At 44.1% G+C, this 16917-nt stretch overlaps 1 long non-coding RNA gene across 1 annotated transcript in view; it reads left to right on the top strand.

Annotated features, from left to right (window-relative positions):
• The first annotated feature begins 1590 nt into the window (after positions 1–1590).
• LOC144141924 (uncharacterized) overlaps positions 1591–16917 on the top strand; it is a 69551-nt gene continuing 54224 nt past the window's right edge. Inside the window, exons 1-2 of the long non-coding RNA XR_013316750.1 lie at positions 1591–1720; positions 6855–7012. This is a non-coding gene — a long non-coding RNA (uncharacterized LOC144141924). The remainder of the gene's footprint in view (positions 1721–6854; positions 7013–16917) is intronic.

Here is a 16917-nt window from a genome sequence, read left to right as displayed (position 1 = left end):
TGATGAACGGCCTGATCAGTGAGCAGTAAGGAGCATCGCATTAGAACTTTCCCTGTTTACACTTTCCACCTGATCATCTTGGCACCGCGGAAACACGTAGAAAACGATGAAGACGGGGTGTCGGTAACGCGAAGGCCGATGCGTTATCATTATGGGACGGTTGTGTTCTACCAAAGTACGGTTACCTCGCAGAAACCTTCCCGACATGATTATTAGAAAGAGGTTTCCCATGCAATACAAGAAAAGACATTCGCGACGCGTTCGTAGGCACTTCTAATCTGTCGTTCCTGTAAGTCACTATTTACAAAAAAGTATCAACACCTATGCGCTTTTTAGAAAAAAAGTTCAGAAACAATTTGTGAATATTTTTTTAACAAATTAGCTGATATGTTGTGCACCGCCAGGTTTCATAGCTGTCATCGCGGTCTTTGTACGCATAGTGATGGCGCCCAGCTTCCATTCACATGTTTCTAGTTGGTACTACTTCTGTTCTGAAACTTAGTACCCTTTCCCAATTCCATTGCTTTTCCTATTTAGATACTGTGAACAGGCTTAACAACTAATCGCTTATGTACGACTACGTACGATAGGTACGTGGTCGTACATAAGCGATAATGGAACAGGGTTCTTTCTACATATTATTGATGCTTTTTTATTTTTCAAATAAATCACTTCGTCTTGGGGCGGTCAGTGATTGAATGAGCAGTAAAACAGTGTCTCGGACATTTTTTCCAGTGTTTTTCACCCGTTTGTGTGTTATTAGCTCTTGCTTTTGAGCAGCATGGTTGGATAATTGTTTTGACATATTCATATTACAATGCTACGCTAATCTATACCAGTTGTAGTAACTATGGGAGACGTCCTCGCAAAGTTAGCACTCTCTTTTCCAATTTGTGTTATTAACATAATGAGAACACTTCGATAAGTTTCGATGCTCGCGGAGTACCCAAGTAACACTTCGAGCAGCGAAATGAATTTTTTGGTGGCCGAAATATTATTTCGTGAAAATACCACCAGTCAAACAAGGTGGCTAAAAAAAGTAGTCGTAGAAAGAAGGCATTGTAGTCGAGTGTTCGACGAAACGTCGTCTGGTCAGGGTTCATATTTGCGAATATAAAATCGTGGTCACTGACCAAGTCAAAAAAGGAAACAATTTGACGTTTCGGAGCCCATACGGGTTCCGTACAAGGAACCCGTATGGGCTCCGAAACGTCAAATTGTTTCCTTTTTTGACTTGGTCAGTGACCACGATTTTATATTCGCAAAGAAGCCATTGTGTTTATCTTTCAACTATCTTTTAATGCCGTGAGTAACACCCCAGGCATTGTTCTGCGTATTCGTATGAAACTTTTTGTTCAATATCTCGGCATTTTAGGGCGTAGTTTCTCTGCGTTGAGGTGTCATGCCACAGCTAGAAGACGCTTACATGAACTGTAACTGAAATTGCCGTTCATTCAGGGACAACTGTCAGAGACATGTCAGCGGTGATCCGCTAAAATATCATTGTTGGGCTAGCGATGTTTTGCGGTTCTAAAACACAAATGACTGTCTAAAAAAGAACTTGTTTTCGTAAACTTGGTAGAGTATTTTGCTATTACTCACAATGCACGTGATAACTTCCATACTCTTGCTAACAGCCCTGGGTACAGTAGTTATTAACGATTTGTGTATGCCGTATGTTTTCTGCGAAAAAGAGTACATTTGGCCACGCATCCAAGACGTAAGTGTTTCGGGTATTTGAAGCGTTGGTTTAAGGTGGCGTCTAACGATTAGTTGTTTAACTTGTCCAGTGGTTATTTCTTTGCTTCGGGAGTTTTACGGGAAAAAAACTTCTTATACGAGTATTACCGTCAATCCAGCGTTTGCTGCCCAAATAATGATTTCTAAACAGGCCTTCCACAAAACCAATTATATTGTATATGATAAGAATACTCCTGCAACAGTACTAGTACGTTTAATGAAAAGTTCTGTTTCCTTGTTATTTTCTTCTGACCCGCTGAACGTCGTCGGACCCAACGTAGAGAGCAAAATATATGCGATAATGGCAGAGAAACAAATTTTGTCTCTGAAACTAACCTAAACTTCCTTTTGCTGCTTTAAACACTGGCCTAGAAAATACTTTTGTTGAAGGGATGCACCTACATCCGGCTTGTACATGGGATATGACTCGGAAACGTCTCTCCCATCCTGGACAAAGCAAGCAATAAGTAACTACATTAGGGCAGGCAACAGGTACCAGATGACTGCTACAAAATATGTTTTTTGAGTATTCTCTGAAGATAAAATGTACACAGGCTGTCATGCCGTAGTTACCTTACATATATTTAGCGTCAAACCACCCACCTCTTCTGTCCTATATTTTAACTGGGTTAGTGCACACATGTGTTAAATAAGGTGTTTAAAACTTGTTGAAAAAAGAGAACTACCCATCACAGAAATGGGTGAGTTTCCGTTGAACCTTTGTAATTAAATTAGAAGTCCCTGTGTTAAGCTGCGAAAGTTTCCCAATAAAAAACTTGTACACATCACTTATTTGTTATGTTCAAAATCAGATGGTGCACTGTGCAAAGAGATGCGCAAACAATTCCTCACGGGGTCTATGCCGGGCATTTGCATTATGGTTAAATCTGTGCACCTACAGTCACAATATATACGATAATCTCAGTTTGAAAAGCAATAGTGATAAATAGAGACACATATCCGCAGAACGATTTCTGGTACAATGACATGTTAGATGGTATGGTGCCATATAGTGCGTGACAAAATACTCCCTGTGTGAGTAAAAAAATTCTTACTAAGGTGACCATGCGACGGTCTCAATAATTCAATTAAACAGCACTATATTACCTTTACCTTACTGAAACCATTTTAAGTGAGATCCTTGGATCAGCAAAATGCATGCTAGTAAGGTAATTGTCTAATTTTTTGTGGTTTGTGTGCCGTAATTTGTCAAGGCCCTTCGCGCCGCTGATCCTATTGTTTATAGCAAACAGCGCACCCACAAAATTGTGTTACTATACACGCAAGAGTCCAGTGAAACATTCAGCTGAGAAATCCGTTATACATAAAACACTAGCGCTCAGGTGCAGAATATCGGTTAGGATACTATAGGGTAATTAATGGTCCCTCTTAACATGCTTGGAGGCGGTAACCGTCTCGTTGCACAAGCCTTTCCCCAGGTCACAATGCAGATAGTGCGATTTACAAAGCAAAGTATGTTGTCATGCAATAAATAACAACCAATGTGCATGTAGTAACTGCGTTTGGTAAAGCGCGGTTGCGCTACCATAAAAAAGAAACCACCTTCGGCGACGAGGTAGTGAGCAACGTGGCATGCACTCTTGATCGTCAAAATGAGATTATCCCTTCCTTTTCTCGGAACACATCAAGCTACAGTGTGACTTTTAGGACTAACATAGCTTTAAACCTAGAATATATCTGAACGGTGTTAGATAGTGATCTCAGGAAACGCACCGTTTTCGGTTTGAATACAATTTTCTGTGCGGCAAACAAGAGAACAAGAGCAAACACTCGCTCTGCTGCAAGGACGGATATTACAGCATGGGCGGCCAGGCGCAGACAAAAAAATACTAGTAAAACGTCAGGCATGGGTAGCGACCGGTATACGAGTACAACCGCGGGATGCTGAAAGCAAATAGTTTTACAAGCTTTTCAAAGTTTATTATGTGGAATGAGTCTGACAACTTTAACGGCCTCTGCCATCTGTGAGGTGCGTTGTGCCATACTTAACGACAGAAACAACCTCGTAGAGACGTTTCCCAACACACCGTTCAAATCTACTTGCTCAGAAGCAGCACCCCCAGCCCTCTGGCTGGGGCTTTCTCGAATTTGAGTCACACCCCCAAAACGATTACCTGGCGGTTACTGAGGTTGTGGGCCTAGATGAATTTAGCGGACATTGTCCACAATGTCCCGTGACTCTGTGCAAACTTGAGCAACCGGGCGGGCAGTCTCCGCACATTGCACCTACATTTGCCCGCCGGTGTGGCTGTCAACGTTGCTGTCGAAGCGCAGCAGCATGGCGACGAGTGTCGTTGTCGGCAGTCGTGCTTAAGACACCCTTACTGTGGCGATCTGCATATTTCCCACAATAGGTTGAGTGTACAGAACGGTCAAATCATAAAGAATTTTACCCTGTGTCTAATGTTTACCGCTGGCCTAAACAGCGCACTCACGATTGTCTTAGGCGGGCCGCTGTTTTCTCCCGTAATTTTGTCCCGTACGCCAGGGTACTTTCATGACCCCAGTTGCTTTTGACCAAAACTCCTCGTATAGGCCCTATAGTGAAGGCCGTTCCGCGGTTAGTTATTTGAAATTGAGGGCCTCCATTTTGAATCAGAATTTGATGGATGAAGAATTTCAGTATCTTTCGTACAGGCAACTTGGGGAGGTAGTCGACTCTGCATAGCGTGTCTTGTATCAAGTGGCTACGGCAACCCGCTCGTTTTTCTCTAACGATGTAAAACTCGGTTTTGTTTAAGGTCCAGTTTGTCCGGTAAGAATTGTCTAGATATACAGGCGTTACCGGCTAAGATCAGGCGAATTTTGGGCGAAGTTTTGCTTCGCTGACAGCCGCGGCAGCTACCGACATAATGATGAAGATTGGAAGTTAGGTGGGCCTAATACTGGTTTGTCCTCATTTTTTTTCCAGCGCGGGTCTCCTGAAACGATTGGACAGGTCTCCTGAAACGATTGGAACTTGCTCTCGTTCCGGGGCCGGGTGTTTTTATGAATTCTGATTTGTTTACACCTATATTTCAGAATAACTTCGCTTGAAAGCCTCTGGCATGGTGGCGTTGCGTCTTTAAAGGTAGTCGATTGCGACGCAAAACAAAGGCATGGTGCACTGCTTAGCTACTTGGTCGCTCTCCGTCTCGATTCCAGCAGAACATGCAATCTTGTCGCGGTGGGTATTTGGGTGCGCGGTCGGCTGTCTGCAAAAGAATATTTCCTGGTACACTTGGAGTTATTAGAGACGCATGCTTCATCTCTCGAGACGGCAAGAGGCGTCCTTACAATTATTCCCCCCAAAAAACGCATGATCTATCACCACCTTGAATGGTCTGTCATGCACGTATAGGCGGAAGGTAAACTTGGCCCTATAATTGCAGAGAAATGGACTGTTTCTGACATCCGGATTAGTTTTAAAGCAAGCTGCCAAATGGCTACGCGAAAGCAAAATTCAGTGGATCACGCACGCAGAATAGTGCAACGGCGAAACTCCATGAGCAAGCGCGTTGAAGAGGTTGGAGATGTGTCAGAAATGAGGGGAGGGAGCAAAAAATGGTCTCTCGCAGTAGAGAAGCCACGGTTGAACTACTGCGGGAAGCATAGCTGAAGCGATGACTGCCAGAATAAGCCGAGCAGACGCAGGTGGAGCCACATCAAAATGACAAAGGAAAACTCCAGCCGCACGTTACTTCACACTGCCTATGCAGCGTGTACTACGTGCTCCAATGGGATAGGAAGCATACTAGCAGCGACGCCGACAGCAGAAACGCAACAAGCGTAGACGCCTAGTTGAGGCTGTAGCCCTGGCACAAAAAGCTCACGTAGAAAGAAACTTTACGCTGGCCACTGGGATTGTTTCAGGTATCGAATCTACAAGAAACTTTTCATTAGGATTTCGTTTCCACCTACAGTAGGCATTGAAAAATGTTTCTATAAAATATGCCTCATTGGCGCCAGGTATCATGAAACGCTTTTCACTTGCACGAATAATACAATGCGGAGGCCGATGTTGAGTCGGCAGCTACACTTCAAAGGCTGGAGGGTACCTTTATTATCTTCCTACCAACGGAAGGGAGAGGAATCCGCGACTGCGAGACCCCTGTGCCCTTTATTGTTGGGACTGGGAAACGTTTCCTGAGAAATCTCCAGTAGCGACACCACTAAACCCTCTATTGACAGGTCTAAAAAACTGTTTCAGTCGAATGTATGGAGAAAACTGCGCCCTCTATCTGGTGATTTGAAAACTTGCTCCAACCGATTCGTGTCGGGTGACCTACAGCATACCCATAAAAGTGGCCGAACCCCAACAGTCACGCCCTTAAAAAACAGTTTCATTACTCTGTGTAAGGACAGGGTTCTGTTAACAAATGTCGGTGAATAAAAGTCTAATTTTCTTTTTATATAGGTTAAACCATTACGTCTGTGTTTAGCACTGAGAGTGGGAATTTGGAAACAAATATAATTTTTTCTCGTTAAGAACTATTTTAAATATTAGGCACAGAACTTCTTTTCAGCGTTCTGCTACTTAGGTATGGGAAGTACATGCAATCTGTCAAATGTCTTCCACTCCGGGCTCCCTGCCAACCAAAGTCTGGACTTGTTTTTTGCATTATTCGTTCATGCACTGCCTAATTGTGATGGCCCCGCTGATAACATTAGTGCTTGGGTCAATTTACAAACGCAATTTTTTTGCAGGCATACAGACATTGTTATGCCTCCGAGTCCAAATTTAAAATATTTAATTTAGGTTTTGTTTTAAAAGATTGAACATTGGGAACAATAGCTTCCAAACGCGTTTCATACTCGTCATAGAGTATGCCTTTTTATTGTTGTTTAGGGTAAGTCAGATACGCGGAACTTAAGACATAGATACCACAGGGCTCTTAAAATTCAAAATAGGTCGGCAACAAAATTAAATACACATTTAACATAACGCATACGGAGCAATGTTTATTCGAAAAATAAATTGTGAAACACGTGCATTGAAGGAGCCATTATAACGTGCGACTTAATTGCATAGTAATGAATATTCAATTTATTGTATCAGCAACTATTTCCTGCAAAAGAATGACAAGAAGTGTTATATCGATTTTTATTTCTAGTTGTATGGAGTAAATTTTGTAGTATGGACATATTGGAGCTCTCGTCCACTTGAACCAAAGCTGCTTTGCCTGCATGACAAAGTTCGAGACTACAATAACTATACACGGGTACTTGATTTCAATCGAACATACTCCACATTTACAGAAAAGAAGTTTAAGTAAGTGTGCAATTGCATTTCCTTTAACCTATCTTTTATAGGTCAGTATTTTAAGCCTATGTTATGTGTATTCTCAGCGTTTTCCTGCGTAAGCCAAGCACCTGATTAGTAAAACAATAGCTTGGTGTGGTCCAATGGACGGATAGAATACCTTGTGTCTATTCGTCAGTAACCTGGCCGAATTATGTAGTTGAATTATAGTGCGTCTAATATTTATCTGGCCACGCTGATGGCCGTGATAGTGGTGATTATATCTTACATAGAAGGGCAGGGTACAGAGCAAAACGATTTCCCGTGAAATAAAACCTTTCTGAGAAACAATACGTAAATAATGGTTGCGTAATCACAACATTGAAGAAAATGGGCCACACCTCGAATATACTTCACTCTATATGCCTTTTTACCACTGCTTGTTTAATACATAAATTTTAAGGTGCTCAAAATAGTGGAGGAGAGATAACGTGGCGTTTTGAACCGTGAACAGGAGAATATACAACAAAGTGGTTGCTAAGCCTTGAGGACATTCCAACAACAGTGGTGATGCCAAGCAGATTATTCGCCGAAAATGTTCTCGAGCTCCGTTAAATCGACTGTGTTATTTTTATTGAAATTTGTTCATTTTTTGTCGTCCATTTTTGTCTTCAGTGCATTTGTTACGTGAATTTAAAACCTATGAAGAGATATATTATTGATGGTGAAATGATAAATTTACAACTAGATGCACTCGATAAATTTACAGTATGCTCGCAGCGGCCAAAAAAGCATCCTTGAGAGCTACGCGCCAGACAGCTCTTGCTCTTTGTTGTTCTTCTGTGAAGTCCCTTGGAACCATTGCCTACATGACTCCGGTGCTAATAAATAGCCAGCTGGACATTTTACTTGTGAATCCGATGTCTTGTAGTTCAAAACATTGCTTACATACCGTAACTTCTCTGATAAGAGGGCGAAAATGATGAATTTTGCTGATTCTGTGATTCTTCGGCTGTTTTAATCTTTTTGTCTCAAAGGAACAAAAATAAAAAATAACTTTCTCTCCGATAGAAGCATTATACTAAAAAAACATGAGGCAATAACTTTATGAACGCTCCTCTTGCTGCTGTTGTGTTCATTATGATTTCGAACGCCAAATTAAGGTAGAGAAGGTGGTTGCGACTGGAAATCTTCCTTATCGCTGCTATAAGGATGGTTGTAAATTGTTTTTATGAAAAGGTAATTTCAAGCAGCTGGTCAAGACTCCAGCAACACGTGTGATTTGACGCCGGTGGTTATAGGAACAAACTTTGGAAGACACTCTTTAGGAAGAAACACAGCTGTGTGCTCACGCGGAAAAGACGTGACTATAACATCGTGTCCATATGTTGGTGCGTTATAAACCAAACTACAGTTTTCACGAAAAACATCAGCAAAAGCCGAATTTATCCTTTTGAATGGACGAGAAAATTGTCTTTCTGTGTTGCAGAAGCGTGGATAATATACCTCTCTACAGATATTTACTCTATCGCTTCTATCAGGTTATCATTTCGTCACAGCCAAAGAGTCTTGTCTTACATTATTTGATCATATTTCGTTTTAGTGCCTTCTCGTGGGTCCACGAAACTGAAATATTTGTGTTCAGGAATCTGCTCAAGCGAACTATGCTGCCGGACCTTATCAGCGCTTTTTGGTTGTTTGGGCTGAAATTTTTGTTATTTAATAATTTAAAACAACCCGTATGCTGAGCGTGGCGCGTTCCCCCTTATGGCAGCACCTTAAAGAGCTGCATAGAATTATCGAAAAACTTCTGTATGATAAAGGGTGCCGAAGAGAAGGGTCATAATTGTACTTCTGGCGATAGTGTCAAGGATTTAGAAAACATGTTGGCTTAATAATAACTGTAGTACGAGTAGTGCCGCCTAATTTGTGTACGTAGTTTGTGCACAAATAGAGGCGTGCGCGATTACACAAGTGCATTGATGCTTCTATATTAATACAAAGATTTGGGAACCCCACCGTATAAAGGCCCTACCGGTGAACAGTATGAGTAAAAAAACCAATAAATAAATATACACGTTCTAATGTTTTCATAAAAACTACCTGCTATTCTGTGTTAACACTATACAAAAAGTTCCACTTTGACCATACTCGTTTGTTTATAGTGACTGAATGTACCTCTAGCGTTTCAAAAATACATTCAGCAGTTAACGCTGTTACGAGCACCGTTGTCATCCAGAGCTCAGCGGACTCACTCATGAGTCCACTCACTCAGACTCATCTGGACTCAAACTCACACGCTAGTTCGAGTTTGAGTGACCGCGAGGCTAGTGTAGCACGGTGAGTTTGAGCTTGAGTGAGTTTGAGCACAACTGAGTTTGAGTACATCTCAGAACAAGTGCGTTGTGAGTCCATTTCGAGTTTTGAGTACCTTTTGAGTTAGAGTGCATTTTGAGTGCTGAGTACATTTTGAGTTTAGGTACATTTTGAGTTTTGAGTACATTTTTAATACTGAGTACATTTTGAGTTTCAGTACATTTTGAGTTTGAGAACATATAGAGTTTTGAGTACATTTGGAGTTAGAGTACAATTTGAGTACCGAGTACACTTTGAGTATGAGTATATTTTGCGTTTTTAGTACTTTGATTTCAGTACATTTTGAGTACTGAGTACATTTTGTGTTTGAGTATACTTGGGTTTGAGTACATTTTGAGGTCTGAGTACATTTTGATTTTAAGTACATTTTGAGTACTGAGTACATTTTGAGTTTGAGTACATTTGCACTTCGGAGTACATATGAGTAGTCTAGGAGGCAGATATGGTTGTTACTTAAGTTTCATGTGCCGCTTTGGGCTCGCAATTCAGGTTATAAGCGTGTACGGCAGCATTTGCGATGCGTATGATCGATTGATGGGCAGGTGGTGCGGGTGGGGGTGTGGCTGGGAGGGGGTGTCTGATTTAGCGGCTGGGCGTGTGAATACTAATCGACTGCTGAGGTCTTAAAAAGAGTTATCGCACCTTTTCCTCTTGATGGATCCTCTAAGAAGGTGGGAGAGGGTGGTGGGAAAGCACACGGCGCCGCTTTCTTGCTGGTTGTTCGCCTGCTTGTGTTAGCGGTTTCACTTGCTAGGGTTAAAAAGGGAGAGGTGAGCACCAGGTGGAAGAGGCAGCGGATGTCCCCTGTGGCTGTTTCAAATGAGTTGTCGACTTAACTGAGTGGGCGACGCCCGTCTAGATAGAATAATGACCGCATTATGAGATAGATTGTATAAAAATAAAACAGGTGTCGCTTAGGCGTGTAAGAAATGAAGTTAAAGGCCCCGATTAACAGAATCAGGCGAGGTAAATTAAAAAAGTGTTTCCTGTGTATAGTCATCAGACAGTCTTAATAGGTCATAGATTGAGTTAAAATTCAAAATGATGCCATGAGGGCGTATGGGGAAATATATTGAAGGTCTAGATGAGAGAAATCACGTGAGATGAAAATGCGCTATAGTTATATTGCCGCGAACCATGAACGGGTTTGTTTATTTATCGTTTCATTTTATTGCCCGGCCGCGCCCGGATCTGTTATCTGTGTCCCATGCGAAGCGCGTGTTCCATTATTTATTTTTATGCCGCACGGGCTATCTTATTCAGATAAGCAGAGTGTTTCGCCTTAACGCCGCTAGGCCAGAATAATCTTCTGTGATCTACAATGTTCTGGGTGTGAATCGACGGTTCCAGAAACTCTCGCGCCCAAAGATAAAAGCCTCCACAGCAGACGCCGCGGCATTCGATTCTGCGACGCTCGCCGACGGAAGTCACTTTGTTGACCGCTGCTTCCCCGCCTCTGTATTCTTTTGAGTTGTTAGGGGAGCACAAGTTCACTCCAATAAACTTGTTTCTCCTTCAATACAACTGCGTTGTCCTTGACTTGGTGACAATATGATCAAGTCATGGCTAGTCATAGATTGGGTCAAAATTCAAATTCAGAGTGCTAGGGTGTCTGGCGTATGCAATTAAAGGTCTCGATGAGGGGAGTCACGTCCGACAAATGCAGAAATGCTCTCTGAATATTCTCCTATGACAGTCAAAATAGCTCATAAATTGGGTGAAAATTCAAAATGATGCCAGTAGGGTGTGCGGGGCATCAACTTGAAGGTTGCGATGAGGAAAATCACAGAGAAAAATTTGGTATGGCTATATCATAAGATAGTAATGGTTAGTCACTGTTTGGGTTATCATTCAAACTGAGGCCACTAGGATGTGTTGGGTATGAAAATAATGGTCTCGATGGGGGAATTTCGTAGGACAAATACAATAATGCTTCCTGGTTATAGTCATGAGATTGTCATCTCGAGTCTTATATTGGGTTAAAATTTGAAGTGACTCCGTTCGGGCGTGTAGGGTATAAAATTTGCGATCTTGATGAAGGTAATCACCAGGAACAAATAAAAAAAGGGTTCGTGGATCTATTCCTGAGATAGTCATCTGAGTCATAGATTGGGTTAAAGTTCAAGGTGAGGCCACTAAAGCAAATGGGTCGTCAAATTCAAAATTTGAAGTAGTGGAATCACGTGAGGCATATAAATGATGCGACCTGCTTACAGTCATGAGGATCATGGTTAGTCAGATTTGAATAAAATTCCAAATGATCCTGCTAGGGTGTGTGGGGTATCAAATTAAATGTCTCGATGAGGCGAATCACGTGGAGCAAATGGAAAAATGCTTTCTTGTTATCGTTATGAGATACTTATGGTGATTCATAGATTGAGTGAAAATTTCAAGTGACGCTAGTAGTGCTTCTTGGGTATCAAGTGTAAGATCTCGACGATGGAAATCTCGTGGAATAAATAAAGAAATGCGTCCTTCTTATCATCATGATATAGTCATGGCTAGCCAATGATTGGGTTAAAATTCAAAGTGATGCCGATAGGGCGTGTAGGGTATCAAAATATTGTATCGAAGAAGGAAGGTGGATCGGATGCAACCATAGCAAATCACGGCACTGAATAATGACCAGTAAAGTAAAAATATCTTATTCAATATCAGATAGAAATAACTGTACTCGTTATTTGTTGGCACTAAATCTTAAAAGCGTGGTTGGTCAGACAAATTTCAGCACTCAACATCCATCAAGATGCCTGCGTCCCCATGAAATAGCTTAGGAACGATTGGGCTGATATGCCTCCTACGTATCCGCTAACAAGTAGGTGGGTTGGCGCCATCAGCGAATGCCTCCGATTGCGCGTGCGATAGTGCGAAATTCCAAGCATGGCTTCCTCCTGTCGGTGCGCGAACAAGTGGATATTTATTACGTGCTCCCATACCTCATACTGAGTTGGTTGTTAAACAAGGCCATGAAATACTCCTTTAAAAGTGCAGGCCGTTGACGTACATGCTCATAAAAGTAAAATATTTTCCACCTAATAACACTATTTCCTGCTGCCAAACAGGGGCAACTTCTTTGATACACCATGATTTCACGACCGTTTGCTTGCTTAGAAGAACTTTAGCTTTTCAGCGGTGGGTGGCAACCGCGAACAGCTATTTCCTGACACGACCGGGCGTTCTCCGCCATCGCGATGCTTTTATCTCGCTTTCGGCTCAACTTTTCGGAAGCAGGGTACAACAGAGGGTATTCTGGCAAATTTGCTTGCCTGAAAGTCTTTCCGATTCAACACAGTGACCAATTCGCGGCGGCGCTCAAGGGGCGCAGGAAATTTGTGTAGCGAATCAATTTTGCACAGGCACACACTTCTGTTGTCGTGAGCACTTGACACGTTTGTTGCACAAGCCATTTGCCCTAACGCCCGGACGAGCAGCTCCTGCACATTGCCAAGTAAAGGCAATGACGGACACCTGCCCCCAATTAGGAAAATAACCATCGATTGGGGATGAAAAGTCGGGTGTCCTCCTTGCACGGGTAAACGTAGCCTCACAGGCAACCCCCGTAAGGGCAAAGCGCTTGTGGAGTGGCCCGCCGCCCCAGCGGTGCCAAGTAAAGGCAATGACGGCAACCAGCCCCCAATTAAGAAAATAAACATCGATTGGGGATGAAAAGTTGGGAGTCCTTCTTGCACGCTTAAACGTAGTCTCACAGGCAACTTCCGTAAGGGCAAAGCGCTTGTGGGGTGGCCAGCAGCCTTAGCGGTGCCAAGTAAAGGCAATGACGGCAACCTGCCCCAATTAAGAAAATAAACATCGATTGGGGATAAAAAGTTGGGTGCCCTCCTTGCACGGTTAAACATAGTCTCACAGGCAACTTCCGTAAGGGCAAAGCGCTTGTGGAGTGGCCAGCAGCCTTAGCGGTGCCATGTAAAGGCAATGACGGCAACCTGCTCCCAAATAAGAAAATAAACATCGATTGGGGAGGAAAACGTGGGTGTCCTCCTTGCACGGTTAAACGTAGTCTCACAGGCAACTTCCGTAAGGGCAAAGCGCTTGTGGGGTGGCCAGCAGCCTTAGCGGTGCCAAGTAAAGGCAATGACGGCAACCTGCTCCCAAATAAGAAAATAAACATTGATTGGGGATAAAAAGTTGGGTGTCCTCCTTGCACGGTTAAACGTAGTCTCACAGGCAACTTCCGTAAGGGCAAAGCGCTTGTGGAGTGGCCAGCAGCCTTAGCGGTGCCAAGTAAAGGCAATGACGGCAACCTGCTCCCAAATAAGAAAATAAACATCGATTGGGGAGGAAAACGTGGGTGTCCTCCTTGCACGGTTAAACATAGTCTCACAGGCAACTTCCGTAAGGGCAAAGCGCTTGTGGGGTGGCCAGCAGCCTTAGCGGTGCCAAGTAAAGGCAATGACGGCAACCTGCTCCCAAATAAGAAAATAAACATTGATTGGGGATAAAAAGTTGGGTGTCCTCCTTGCACGGTTAAACGTAGTCTCACAGGCAACTTCCGTAAGGGCAAAGCGCTTGTGGGGTGGCCAGCAGCCTTAGCGGTGCCAAGTAAAGGCAATGACGGCAACCTGCTCCCAAATAAGAAAATAAACATCGATTGGGGAGGAAAACGTGGGTGTCCTCCTTGCACGGTTAAACATAGTCTCACAGGCAACTTCCGTAAGGGCAAAGCGCTTGTGGAGTGGCCAGCAGCCTTAGCGGTGCCATGTAAAGGCAATGACGGCAACCTGCTCCCAAATAAGAAAATAAACATCGATTGGGGAGGAAAACGTGGGTGTCCTCCTTGCACGGTTAAACGTAGTCTCACAGGCAACTTCCGTAAGGGCAAAGCGCTTGTGGGGTGGCCAGCAGCCTTAGCGGTGCCAAGTAAAGGCAATGACGGCAACCTGCTCCCAAATAAGAAAATAAACATTGATTGGGGATAAAAAGTTGGGTGCCCTCCTTGCACGGTTAAACATAGTCTCACAGGCAACTTCCGTAAGGGCAAAGCGCTTGTGGAGTGGCCAGCAGCCTTAGCGGTGCCATGTAAAGGCAATGACGGCAACCTGCTCCCAAATAAGAAAATAAACATCGATTGGGGAGGAAAACGTGGGTGTCCTCCTTGCACGGTTAAACATAGTCTCACAGGCAACTTCCGTAAGGGCAAAGCGCTTGTGGGGTGGCCAGCAGCCTTAGCGGTGCCAAGTAAAGGCAATGACGGCAACCTGCTCCCAAATAAGAAAATAAACATTGATTGGGGATAAAAAGTTGGGTGTCCTCCTTGCACGGTAAACGTAGTCTCACAGGCAACTTCCGTAAGGGCAAAGCGCTTGTGGAGTGGCCAGCAGCCTTAGCGGTGCCAAGTAAAGGCAATGACGGCAACCTGCCCTCAATTAAGAAAATAAACATCGATTAGGGATGAAAAGTTGGGTGCCCTCCTTGCACGGTTAAACATAGTCTCACAGGCAACTTCCGTAAGGGCAAAGCGCTTGTGGAGTGGCCAGCAGCCTTAGCGGTGCCATGTAAAGGCAATGACGGCAACCTGCTCCCAAATAAGAAAATAAACATCGATTGGGGAGGAAAACGGGGGTGTCCTCCTTGCACGGTTAAACGTAGTCTCACAGGCAACTTCCGTAAGGGCAAAGCGTTTGTGGAGTGGCCAGCCGCCTTAGCGGTGCCAAGTAAAGGCAATTACGGCAACCTGCCCCCAATTAGAAAATACACATCGATTGGGGATGAAAAGTTGGGTGTCCTCCTTGCACGGTTAAACGCAATCTCACAGGCAACTTCTATAAGGGCAAAGCGCTTGTGGAGTGGCCAGCAGCCTTATCGGTGCCAAGTAAAGGCAATGACGGCAACCTGCCTCCAATTAAGAAAATAAACATCGATTGGTGATGAAAAGTTGGGTGTCCTCTTTGCACGGTTAAACGTAATCTCACAGGCAACTTCTATAAGGGCAAAGCGTCTTGTGGAGTGGCCATCAGCCTTATCGGTGCCAAGTAAAGGCAGTGACGGCAACCTGCCTCCAATTAAGAAAATAAACATCCATTGGGGATGAAAAGTTGGGTGTCCTTGCACGGTTAAACGTAGTCTCACAGGCAACTTCCGTAAGGGCAAAGCGCTTGTGGAGTGGCCAGCAGCCTTAGCGGTGCCAAGTAAAGGCAATGACGCCAACCTGCTCCCAAATAAGAAAATAAACATCGATTGGGGATGAAAAGGTGGGTGTCCTCCTTGCACGATTAAACGTAGTCTCACAGGCAACTTCTGTAAGGACAAAGCGTTTGTGTAGTGGCCAGCCGCCTTAGCCGTGCCAAGTAAAGGCAATTATGGCAACCTGCCCCCAATTAGAAAATACACATCGATTGGGGATGAAAAGTTGGGTGTCCTCCTTGCACGGTTAAACGTAATCTCACAGGCAACTTCTATAAGGGCAAAGCGCTTGTGGAGTGGCCAGCAGCCTTAGCGGTGCCATGTAAAGGCAATGACGGCAACCTGCTCCCAAATAAGAAAATAAACATCGATTGGGGAGGAAAACGTGGGTGTCCTCCTTGCACGGTTAAACATAGTCTCACAGGCAACTTCCGTAAGGGCAAAGCGCTTGTGGGGTGGCCAGCAGCCTTAGCGGTGCCAAGTAAAGGCAATGACGGCAACCTGCTCCCAAATAAGAAAATAAACATTGATTGGGGATAAAAAGTTGGGTGTCCTCCTTGCACGGTTAAACGTAGTCTCACAGGCAACTTCCGTAAGGGCAAAGCGCTTGTGGAGTGGCCAGCAGCCTTAGCGGTGCCAAGTAAAGGCAATGACGGCAACCTGCCCTCAATTAAGAAAATAAACATCGATTGGGGATGAAAAGTTGGGTGCCCTCCTTGCACGGTTAAACATAGTCTCACAGGCAACTTCCGTAAGGGCAAAGCGCTTGTGGAGTGGCCAGCAGCCTTAGCGGTGCCATGTAAAGGCAATGACGGCAACCTGCTCCCAAATAAGAAAATAAACATCGATTGGGGAGGAAAACGTGGGTGTCCTCCTTGCACGGTTAAACGTAGTCTCACAGGCAACTTCCGTAAGGGCAAAGCGTTTGTGGAGTGGCCAGCCGCCTTAGCGGTGCCAAGTAAAGGCAATTACGGCAACCTGCCCCAAATTAGAAAATACACATCAATTGGGGATGAAAAGTTGGGTGTCCTCCTTGCACGGTTAAACGCAATCTCACAGGCAACTTCTATAAGGGCAAAGCGCTTGTGGAGTGGCCAGCAGCCTTATCGGTGCCAAGTAAAGGCAATGACGGCAACCTGCCTCCAATTAAGAAAATAAACATAGATTGGTGATGAAAAGTTGGGTGTCCTCTTTGCACGGTTAAACGTAATCTCACAGGCAACTTCTATAAGGGCAAAGCGTCTTGTGGAGTGGCCATCAGCCTTATCGGTGCCAAGTAAAGGCAGTGACGGCAACCTGCCTCCAATTAAGAAAATAAACATCCATTGGGGATGAAAAGTTGGGTGTCCTTGCACGGTTAAACGTAGTCTCACAGGCAACTTCCGTAAGGGCAAAGCGCTTGTGGAGTGGCCAGCAGC

Source organism: Haemaphysalis longicornis, unplaced genomic scaffold (assembly GCF_048455015.1).
Source record: "Haemaphysalis longicornis isolate Haplotype H1 unplaced genomic scaffold, Haemaphysalis longicornis Haplotype H1 scaffold_6, whole genome shotgun sequence".
NCBI classification, from domain to species: domain Eukaryota; kingdom Metazoa; phylum Arthropoda; class Arachnida; order Ixodida; family Ixodidae; genus Haemaphysalis; species Haemaphysalis longicornis.
The sequence above is the reverse complement of the archived record's forward strand: the minus strand, read 5'-3'. Positions and strand labels throughout refer to the sequence as shown.